General features: G+C 43.9%; 1 long non-coding RNA gene across 1 annotated transcript; it reads right to left on the minus strand.

Moving 5' to 3' along the window:
• Positions 1–1,065: 1,065 nt before the first annotated feature.
• On the minus strand, positions 1,066–10,627 carry LOC143497974 (uncharacterized). The gene is made up of 3 exons (XR_013125932.1): positions 10,555–10,627; positions 10,091–10,304; positions 1,066–1,270 (listed from the first exon to the last, which is right to left on the minus strand). It is a non-coding gene; the product is annotated as an uncharacterized LOC143497974 (long non-coding RNA).
• Between the last annotated feature and the right edge of the window lie 778 nt (positions 10,628–11,405).

The raw sequence follows: 11,405 nt of genomic DNA on the forward strand, positions 1-11,405 counted from the left end.
TTTGTGTTGGTTATCACTTCACCTCAGAAAAAAAAATCCTCAGAAAACAAGAGCAGTCTATTCATGGCAGTCGTGCAGGCCCTACCTCTGCACTTAAGAGGAATTAATGATAATGAGGTGGCTATTGTTAACAACGCTTATGCACACATGAGCTTGTAATCTCTCATGATCTCCACCCTCAAATCATGTACCAAGGACAGCCATGTTGATTGAGCAGTGTAATTTTCAGTGCCTGTTGTTGGCACTTGTTAAATGAGTTGTGTAGAGATGAGTGGTGACAAAAACCTGCAGGGAGATGTGGAGGGTTGGCTGAGGGTCTTGTTTGTAATGCAAATCTCCCAAGGCTGATCACTATGACCAAAGGTGCTTTACAGACTTCATAAAGAGCAAAACACTTCACATACAAAGGCACAGAGCTCTGGGCTCAGCATGTGCAGTAACACACAGAGGTGACTAGTCATGCTTTCATTGTAACCAGACCAGAAAGCACGCCAGATCGCTGACTGGGATGTGTAAAATGAAGGTATAATGTGCACAAACAGACCAACACACAAGCACATACGGACAAAGCAATAAAATGCTGATTTACTGCATTTCCGTAATGCCTTTACTTTATCCAGAGGGAAATGCATGTACTTGGTGGCAAAAAGAGACCTGCACTGTGCTAGTAGGGCCAGTGTTACATAAAAATGTGCTCAGTATACCAACACCACCTGTGGAGAGAGCTCATACACCAACTCCTCCACCTCAAATCCTGCTCCCCAGTCACCCCCCCCAATTCCACAGATAAGATGTAGGTAGGTACACTGTGACACCCATAATTATGCATGTTGGAGATCTAGATAGAGAGTTCTGGTTAAGAGAACTCTTGTTAGAAATCTGTGCTTTGTAGATCTGTGCAATTTCAGATTCAATTTAGTTTAGTTTATTTTTAATGTACCTGCATATCACTCTTTGCTAGAAAATACATTTTTGAAGCAGCTTTACAAAGAACAGGTCCAGACTTTTAATGGATTGTGTCAAAAGGCCAAGACGGTCGGCTGCACATATGGAACGGGGCTAATCCGTCAGCACCATTGTGATGATGCCAGTAGCTCTGGCCCATCACCAAGACTCTAAAAGACATTCATGTGATGGATTAAATGTTGCACTTACTATTTCCTGTGTGATTCTCAGGCGGACTGGCGGCCCAGCCAGCTCCTTCCTTATAGTGGCCGAAGGGCCCTCGGCCTACTGAAGGAGGGGAGGGGGGTTACAGGTCCTGGAATACCTGAGGACGGAAATGTACACAATGAATGGACATATTAATTATTATTCTTGTCATAGTGCACTAAATGTAAAATGTTATGTTACTGCAGTAATGTAATGTATGTATGTCATGTTTGTGTTTATAGGTAACCCCTGCTAGTAGTAGTGGTGTGCCCCAGCTTAATTAAGGGGAAGGGCTACTAGTATAAGAGGGGCTTCCTCTCAGAGGCTAAGGGAGGTAGAGGTTGGTTGGTTAATGTTGGTTATTGGTTATTGGATATTGGATATTGGAAGTAATTGTGTTGAGCCCACGAAAGTCAGGGGCTAGACTGGCTGCTGTTTGCCAGTGCTTGCTTAAGGTACTGCTTATAAGCCTTTGCGGGCTTGAGTACTTTTTATATGTTTCTTTTCCTTTTATACAGTTTTTCTTTGCGTTTACTAGTGTCAGTAATTTACTCCTTTGCTGGAATCCACCATTAAAACATCTGAAACTGGAACTCCTGTGCGTGTATTCATCTCACTCTCTGTAGTGAACCCACCTCCATATTCACCCACTCGTACCACGTTCACAACCATGATTCAGAGATTAAAAAAACAGGTGAGCAGGTACATCAGTTAAAAATCACAGCATAATAACATAACAAACTAGCTACCCATGTCAGCAGGATCTGGTCATAAGACAATGATGCAGGTCCACCCATAGTTTGCTGCAAAATCTAAAGGAAGAATACCCCCTAGTTTGTGAGAACAGGGGCACAATATGACTCACTGACTGACCACACGAAAATGAACCTCGGAATGGAAACAATGATGATTCAGATGATCAGCATGGTAACAGATAGAGAATTAGAAGCAGGGACAGGATATAAGTTACAAACCTGTATCTGTGGTTGGAAAAAGAATACATCAGAGAAGGGTCTTAAGATCCACCAGGGTAGGAAAAAGTGTCTGAAAGAGTGTACTAAGGGACCCCGCATTGAACGCTACTTCCTTAGAGGTAGGGCAAATAAGTCGGATGAAGCCCAGTGGCAGGATACTCACCACAGCCCACAGGGTATCAGCACCCCTGATGAAGCTCAGACAGGCACAGTCCCACCAATTGATATTAGTCAAGACCCCATCCAGCTACAGACAGTGCTAGAAAAGAAAATGAAGGGACGGAAGCCCCAAATGGTATGGCCTAAATCCTGCAACAAAATGGAATAGGAAACCATCAACACAGACTATGTCCACCTCCTAGAGGGACTGAAAGGGGGTGTAGAAAGAAAACTGGAGAAGATGGGAGAGATTATCTACAGCTATGGCACAGAAAGATTTGGAGTGAAATGCAAGGCCCCTGGTCCTCAGGCCCACTTAAGTCCAGGAGGCAGCAAGAGATCAAGCAGCTGGGGAAACAGGGAAGGGGCCTGAGAAGGCAGTGGAAGAAGGCCACAGAAGCAGAAAAGGAAGGGCTCGAGTTGCTACAAGGTGACGTCAAACAGCACCTGGCAATACTGCGAAGAGCGGAATGCTTGAGAAAGCAATGCAAGAAGAAAGAGCTGCCTTTTACAGAGATCCCTGCAAGTTCACCAAATACCTCTTCGTCAAGGAGAAATAAGGGACTCTCAAGTTACCCATAAGGGAACTGGAAGAACACCTGGGAAAGACCTAATCTGACAACCAGAGGCATGTGCCAGTCACCATCTCACATTAGATACCACCACTCCAATCATCTGAGCACCAGATGGACTCAATACCCACAACATGGAGAGAGGTTGAGAACAGTGAAGCGGGCAAGAACAGCATCAGCCCCTGGACCCAACGGTATTTCATATCAACTTTATAAGAACACGCCAGGTGCCCTGAAGATCCTTTGGAAGTTAATGAAGGTGGCATGGAAAAAAGGCATCACTCCTAAGGCATGATGAAGATTAGGAGGGATCTTGATTCCTAAAGAAAAGGACTGCTCGATCATCCACCAATTCCATCAGATTAGCCTATTGAATGTGAAAGGAAAGATTTTCTTCAGCATAGTGGCCCAGACTCTCATCATACCTGCAGAAGAACAACTAGGTTGACGTTTCAGTGCAGAAGGCAGGAATAGGTGGTTTTTCAGGATGCTTGGAACATGCAAATATCATCTGGCACCAGATACAAATGGCAAAGAAAGAAAAGAAAGATCTACATGTGATCTTCTTAGACCTAAAAAATGCCTTTGGATCAGTGCCTCATGAGGTGATTTGGGAAGCCTTCAATTTCTTTCCTGTCCCAGAGGCGATCACAAGGCTGGTCAAAGCCTATTTTCAGGACCTCTAGGTTTGTGTCGAAGCTGAGTCTAGAACAACTGCCTGGCAAGACATGGAAAAAGGCATAATGGCGGGCTGCACCATCTCTCCATTGGTTTTCATTATGGCAATGGAGATAATTATCAGAGCATCACTATGGGTGGTTGGAGGGGAATGCCTAAAAAGCGGGCTGCGACTTCCTCCAATCAGGGCATATATGGATGACAACGACTATAACAACACAAATCTACAAGGTGACACTAGCACATGCCAAACGGCTGAAATAATGGTTTACACAGATGTCTAAGCAGCATAGGTTTGAATGGCAATGGACCCCTTTCTCTGCCAATTTCAAGCCTTTTATACTGGAAGAGTATAAATGTTCCAAAGCCTGACTGGAAATGACCCTTACAGAGTCATGAGATCTCCTACTCTAGCCACAGGAAGGAAATGGAAACCAAGTACAGCAGTGGCACAGGCAAAGTTCGCCTTAAGACACGAGACATAGTGAGTCAAGTCCAACATGGAAGAGGGGGTATTGGTGTGAGTTGTTCAACAGCCAAATGGCACAAGGCTACTCCAGGAGAACACCGGCAATTGGTAGAAAAGGAGGTGCGTCACCAGGAGGAAGCAGATACAGTTGTGATCAAATTTATTCAACCCCCACTGAAATAAAGTGTTTTGGCCAGTTTGACATTGATTTTGATCATTTCAGTCATCTTATTTACAATTATATCAAAGAGGCACTTATAAATTAGACAAACATAACATAATATTTATGATGGAATAACCACAAATGTCTTTACTGTGCTCACATCATTATCAGTTTTATTCAACCCCCTAGTGACATTATTTTTTAGTACTTAGTACAACATCCTTTTCCAGTTATGACAGCTTTCAAGCGTGAAGCATAGCTTGAGACAAGTGTCTTGCAGCGACCTATGGGTATCTTAGCCCATTCTTCATGGGCAAAAGCCTCCAGTTCAGTCACATTCTTAGGCTTGCGCACTGTAACTGCCTTCTTTAGGTCCCACCAGAGGTTCTCAATTGGATTTAAGTCTGGTGATTGCGATGGCCACTCTAGAATGTTCCAGCCTTTCATGTTCAACCATGCTCTAGTGGACTTGGATGTGTGCTTCGGATCATTGTCCTGTTGGAAGGTCCAACGTCTCCCAAGCCGCAGGTTTGTGATTGACTCCATCACATTTTCCTCCAAGATCTCCTAGTACTGAAGGGAATTCATGGTACCCTGCACACGTTGAAGCTTTCCTGTACCATTAGAAGCAAAACAGCCCCAAAGCATAATTGACCCCCCGCCATGCTTCACAGTAGGCAAGGTGTTCTTTTGTTCATAAGCCTGGTTCTTCCTTCTCCAAACATAGCGCTGGTCCATTGTCCCAAACAGTTCTAATTTAGTTTCATCTGACCACAGTACACTGTTCCAAAACCTTTGTGGCTTGTCCACATGACTTTTGGCATACTGCAGTCGACTTTTCTTGTTCTTTGGAGTCAGCAAGGGGGTGCGTCTGGGCGTTCTGGCATGGAGGTCTTCGTTATGCAGTGCGCGCCTTATTGTCTGAGCTGAAACTTCAGTGCCCACATCTGACAGGTCTTTTTTCAGTTCCTTAGCAGTCACGCGGGGATTTTTCTCCACATTACGCTTCAGGTAGCGCACAGCAGTCGCGGTCAGGATCTTCTTTCTGCCACGACCAGGTAACGTTTCCACTGTGCCCTTTAACTTGAACTTGCGAATGATACTTCCGATAGTGTCTCTTGGAATATTTAACAACTTCGCAATCTTTTTATATCCATTGCCATTCTTGTGAAGAGCAATAACCTCTTCTCTTGTCTTCTGGGACCATCCTCTTGCCTTCACCATGCTTGGAAACACACCAGTAGATGTCTAGAAGGAGCTGAGTATCACAGTCCTTTTAAATCTGCCTAATTGGTGCTTATCATGCTTGATTGCTGCTCGTTGACATCCACAGATGTTTTCAATACCTGATGGAAAACACTGGAATGAACCTCTGTTCTTAGGAGTGGTAGTCGTAAAGGGGTTGAATAATTGTGTCAATGAAGAAATCACAAAAAGGCCATTTAATACTTTATGACAAAAAAAATTGATGCTATCTTAGTTGCATTTAGTTCTTTAACAAGTCCTTGTAAGATTTCATTATGAACACAATTACAAATGTGCACTGAATTCCATAAAACCCTTCGCAGCATTGGGGGTTGAATAAATTTGATCACAACTGTAGGTGTGCCAGAGCTGTATCCCAAGCCAAGCAAGGCCGTTGGGTGAGGTGGGATGGCGTGAAGAAGAGGAAAATTACTTGGAGCGAACTGTGGAATATGGAGTCTAATATGTTGAGCTTTACCATCAGAGCCATCAATGTAACCATCAATGCCATGCCCCTAGAAGCCCAAACTATCACCTGGCAAAAATCCTTTGTTCGAGAAGGGGAGAAACAGCCACCTTGTAAAATACCCCAAAACTTATGCCCACTGAATACAGCCTGGGACTGGGAAATGTAAGTAGACTTAAGTCAGAGGCTCACTTTCCCTCCTGAAATTGCAGTGACCAACTTGCGACCAGACATGGTCCTTTGGTCCAGATACAGGAAATGTGTCTTCATTGTGGAGCTGACAGTCCCTTGGGAGGAAGGCATCGATGAAGCATGTGAGAGGAAAAGGCTGCGATATGGAGGGCCGGGGGTGGAAGGTGTATGTGAGTCCAGTGGAAATAAGATGTAGGGGCTTTGTAGCTAGTTTCACCATAAGGCTACTGAAGGAGGTAGGACTCAGAGGACAGGCTCAATGTAAGACCATCAAGGAACTTGGAACTGCTGCCAAAAGAAGCAGTCACTGGTTGTGGCTGAAGAGGAAGGAGACGTCATGGGCTGCCAAGTGACCTCATGATGCCTCAGGCTCGACACAGCCTCTCGGGAGGGTGTATTGTGATAAAAGGCTGAAACATCCAATGAGACCAGGGTACACAACTGATAATATGTTGTGCTGCAGGCATCAGGTGGTCATCCACCAATCTAGTGCCATGCAAAGATGTGTTGCAAACCCCATCCATCCAGGAACGCATTGTGCTGAACTCTATTGATATTATATAGGGATTGTTAACATCTAGTCCTTAGAATTACATAATAATATCAATAAAAACACAGAACAAACTGAAATGCAAGAGTCCAGACAACAGGCTTCAGGAAGACCGGTTTTCAAACAGTAATAAACCACAATATCAGCACCAGATAGTGGGCAGAGCCAGGGTGGTGCATGGGTAATGATCAGCTGGTAGTGCCAGGGTGGGTCATGAGACCTGGAGAGAAACCACACCCGAGACGCAGGGGATAAGCAGGCACGGGGTACAACCACAGGGGAAATATCTCGGAGAAAGCATGAGCAAGACACCTTAAGAAGGTTGAACAATAAAATGCTGAAGCCAAACTCCTTTAGGCACATAGCAAAGTTATATCTCTGAGTTTACATGAGTGATACTAGCACAGAAAACGGGATCATACAAAAGATGTGTGAAATAAATCAGGGATGGTTGTTACAAATATAGAATGTTATAGAAATAAAACGAATGAAGTTCAAAATGCGGATCAGGTCTACAGGTCAGGTCTGTGGATCAGGTCTGCGGATCAGGTCTACAGGTCAGGTCTGTGGGTCAGGTCTGGGGATCAAGTCTATGGGTCAGGTCTGTAGATCAGGTCTGCACAGAAGGTCCCTGCCACTAACCTGCCCACCCTGCAGGACCTGCGCTTGTCCAGACATACAGCGCGACCCACAGCACTAGTCTCCTATCAGGCGATTCGGCTAAACAAGGTTCCAAACGACCAGACTGCAGAAAAGCTTCTCTTCCCATCCCGCTACGTGAAGAACCAGAGTTAACAACCACAACACATAAGCTTATGACACCTGACACAGTTCTGTACCTCACCTTTCAGATTCTGGTTTATTGTATTTCATGTTATTCTATTACATTTTAGATTCTCCCATCCAGATGTTGCATTCTACACTCTAATACTCTTGCGCTCTTCTATTCATTGATGTGTGTGTAAGTGTGTGCACGTGTGTCTGTTTACAGGAATTAATGTTTGCTGTGGGTATGTGTGTGTATGTGCGTGTGTGTCTTTGTGTGAGTGTGCATGTGAACATAAGAGTGTGCGTGCGTGATTCTGCATGCAAGTGTGTTCATGTGACTACGTGTGTGTGTGTGTGTGATACATGGTATGGATGTTTTATGCTATCACATAAAAAAGGCCTATCGTACTTTTAAAATGTTAATTATAAGAGCTTCTTATAAACACATGGTCCTTCATATTAAAACACATGGTCCTTCATGTTAAAACACATGGTCCTTTATATTAGAAACCTGTGTGACACTGAGTGTCTGTTGCTGTCGTGCTCTTCTGCCTCTGGTCTTTTTTGTTGGTGAACACTCTTTTCCCATAGGCTGTCTGGGTGCTAGACTGTCAGCCAATGGGAAGCTTGTTTTGTTTTGTTCTTTCCTTTTAGCTGGCTCTCTGCATGTGCATATTTGTATCGCCACAGTGTAGCCCAGCCCCACATGGTGCCCTGGTGCCCCTGAGGTCCTCAAATGTGCATGTGAGGCCCGTGAGGCCATGGTGTCCCGCATTTCTCATTGTCACGACAAAAGAAGTGCTCGCAAGTGCACCGTTACTGCACCCTTCAGTGAGGACTGCAACCATGTTGGAGGATGTCAAAAGCCGACTAAAATCCTATGAGATATAGATAAGGACCAATCAGAGTGGATGGTTTTGTGTTGATCAGCTTGGGCATTATTCCAGAGAAAAACTGTGTGTGAGTTAAATGCATTTACTAAATGCATCATGGTGGCATTCGATTCTGTCCCTCATGCACCACTTTAAACCGAGTGCTCCATGTTGCTGCATGTTGGTGGCCATGTTGAGGAAGACAGTAGGGCTTAGAGTCTCTAGAAGCTCTGAGCACCCCTACAGCTCTGATCTTACAATCGCCTCTGATATTCAGATTGACTGAAGATCAGATAGACCATCAGATTCCTGCAGCTTTGCACATGTTCACGCCCTCTCCTGGGTGTTGATTGGTCCGAAGGGCTTTGAAACACCCCAGAAACTCATCTGCAGTTGTTGGGCCCTTGCAGTCATCACTGCTGTTCATCAGATCTCCTGCAGGTGGCGTGAGCTGCCGTTCCTGGAGAAGCAGATGGAGGACAGCTCCCTGGGGTGGCCCAGATGTTCCTCACCCACTGCCTCTGGCACGTAGTCCTGGAGCCTGTGGTCTATAAATCAGATACGTCCTTGATCCAGGAGGCTGCGGTAGCGTCCAGACGCAGTGTCTTTAGTCTGCTTCAGGTAGCGTGCTGTTGTAGGCAGTGGACATGTCAGATAACCTCACAGTGGTACAAACCTTTATTCAAGTGTCAGTAAGCTCTATTGAGCATATCGATCGGAACATCTTTCACACCTGTGTGTCCACAGATGAACCATAGGACATTCACATGTCCTGGAGTTAGGAATTAAACCTCTCAAGGCTTTCATGATGTCATGATGTGTGAAGTGTGAGCTGCTGTTGGGTTTGAATGCGAGTGAGCTTAACAGTTCTACCTGTGGTTCGGACTTGTGAGTGCGAGTCAGAACCTGTCAGCACATGCTTAGGGGGTTTTAACATTAGGCAACAGCGCACATGAAAATGTTTAATGGCACATGGGTATAGAGAGTCAAGTAGGCCTGCAAGTGCTACTTGAGAATCAATGCAGATTAAATTTTTTGGTTCTTGGAGGAACTCCAGCTGCATTTGGTACTAACTGGAACCTGAGAGACAGAAACCTGAATATATAATCCAAACAGGAAGCTAGTACAGCAGTCTTGTCTAGAGGGGACGAAGGTACTGACTGTTGTTTTTTAGCATCATACAAATAGTGCTTTTCTGATATTAGCAATATTGTTATATTGTTATAGCAATAATATTTCTCAGTATGTCCATATCAGGGCTCTCAAGTCTCACGCATTTGACCGTCTTCACACGCTCACACGCCACACTTCCAATTTCACACAGCGAGAAAAAAAATCTAGTTTATTTACCTCCGATCCATATCTATGTCGCCCTCCACTGGCGATCGATCGCGATATACAAACCACCACCCCGCTCAACAACTTACGTTCACCACCCCCCCCAACTCTCACACTCTGACATGAATCCAAAACTTGAGAGCCCTGGTCCATGTTGTGTTAATAATATTTCTTAGCTTACTGATACTGTGTAGACATGAGAAGAATGCCGAAAGAATGTAACCTTGAAAAGATTACATCCTCCCCTGTACTGTGACAACTTCTGGATCCTAACCAGTTTTTCAGTTTTTTTAACTTAACTACCCAGCTATAGCTCTAGCTTTCTCTAGGACTTTAGAGATCAAAGAAAGGTTTTTAGGATGACCTATATTTTGACCTGTTTCGGAGGTTGAGCTTAGGTTTCCCGCTCAAAGGTTTGATAAATACTTATTTGACAGCTTGATCTATATAAGCCTTGACAAGAGTTTATTATGGTTAGTGCATATCGATTACCTCCAGTAGTAGGTCTTGTAATCCATAGACACTTGAAGATCCCAAGTGATGGCTCTGATGAGATGATCTGTGGCGTTCAGAAATCTATCTGCTGAATCTAGACGCCCGAGGCCATGCAGGCTAGAAAGGAATGCTCTTCATAAAGAACGTGCTTCTCTTCTGATGTACTCGGAGGTTACCTGAGTAATCTCCGAGAGGAGAGATGAATCGGAGGCTAGAACACCACACAAACACACCCCACCTTAATCCATTAGAGGCATGCTGTTAAAAGTCTGTATCATGCTAGATTTAACCGTCTTTCCTAATATCAAAAAGACGTCTGTTGGCAAAACCAGGACATATTGGATATTAGGATAATAGGATATTACAAATCATGCCAATATAATGTTCTCAAAAAAGTCAAAAGTTTACTTTATGAATGCCATTATACAAACCATCCTGATATGTAATAAATGAAGTCTCACATCAGCATTGTACTTATATATGCACACATGCGTCGTCTCTCATAACACTGATCAACAGATGAATTTTCTTCCCTGCAAAGAAATACCTATTATCATAATAATGTATATTATGGAATGTCTACTATGCATTTTTGCACACTTATATTATAGAATATCTCTATAATCCATAGTAAAGCATTACCAAGGAGAGTGGAGCCCTCAGTGTTGGCAGACTACTGCTGGACTCTGAAGAAGAATGTTCCTGAACCAAATCTAGGCAACAATCATACATTGTATATTAATGAGCAGACATGTGAACAAGTCACTAAGTTGCAAATAACAAGTAAGTCTCAAGTCTTCACAATCAAGTCTCGAGTCAAGTCCCAAGTCAATACAAGCAAGTCTTGAGTCAAGTCCCAAGTCTTAAGTCAAGTCAAGTAATTTTAATTTATAAAGCACACTTCAAAACAACGAAGTTGACCAAGCTGCTGTACACAAAAAGCACATAAATATACAAACAGATAAAATACAGTCACATAAAATGCGATCAAAAGAGTTGCAGTCAAACTAAAATGTAAATAAAACAACAAACAAGAAACATATACACCAACATAAAAGAATCAGCCCTAATGTAACGTATTGACGAGACAGAGAGGGATCCAACTGCGGAAGTATACCGCTTTTATTCAAATGAGTCACGTTTACAAGAAACGGCACGAGTATCACTAGCGCTAGGTGTAGTAACAACAACAGCGTTTTCGTGGGATGGTCAGGACGGTCCAGGGTCATAACGGGGTGGCAGAATCCGGGAGGTACAGGAAGGCTAGACAGGAGGCGAGGTCTGGAGAGAAAGCAAGGGTCAAAGCACAGGA

This window comes from Brachyhypopomus gauderio, unplaced genomic scaffold (genome assembly GCF_052324685.1).
Source record: "Brachyhypopomus gauderio isolate BG-103 unplaced genomic scaffold, BGAUD_0.2 sc118, whole genome shotgun sequence".
Taxonomy (NCBI): domain Eukaryota; kingdom Metazoa; phylum Chordata; class Actinopteri; order Gymnotiformes; family Hypopomidae; genus Brachyhypopomus; species Brachyhypopomus gauderio.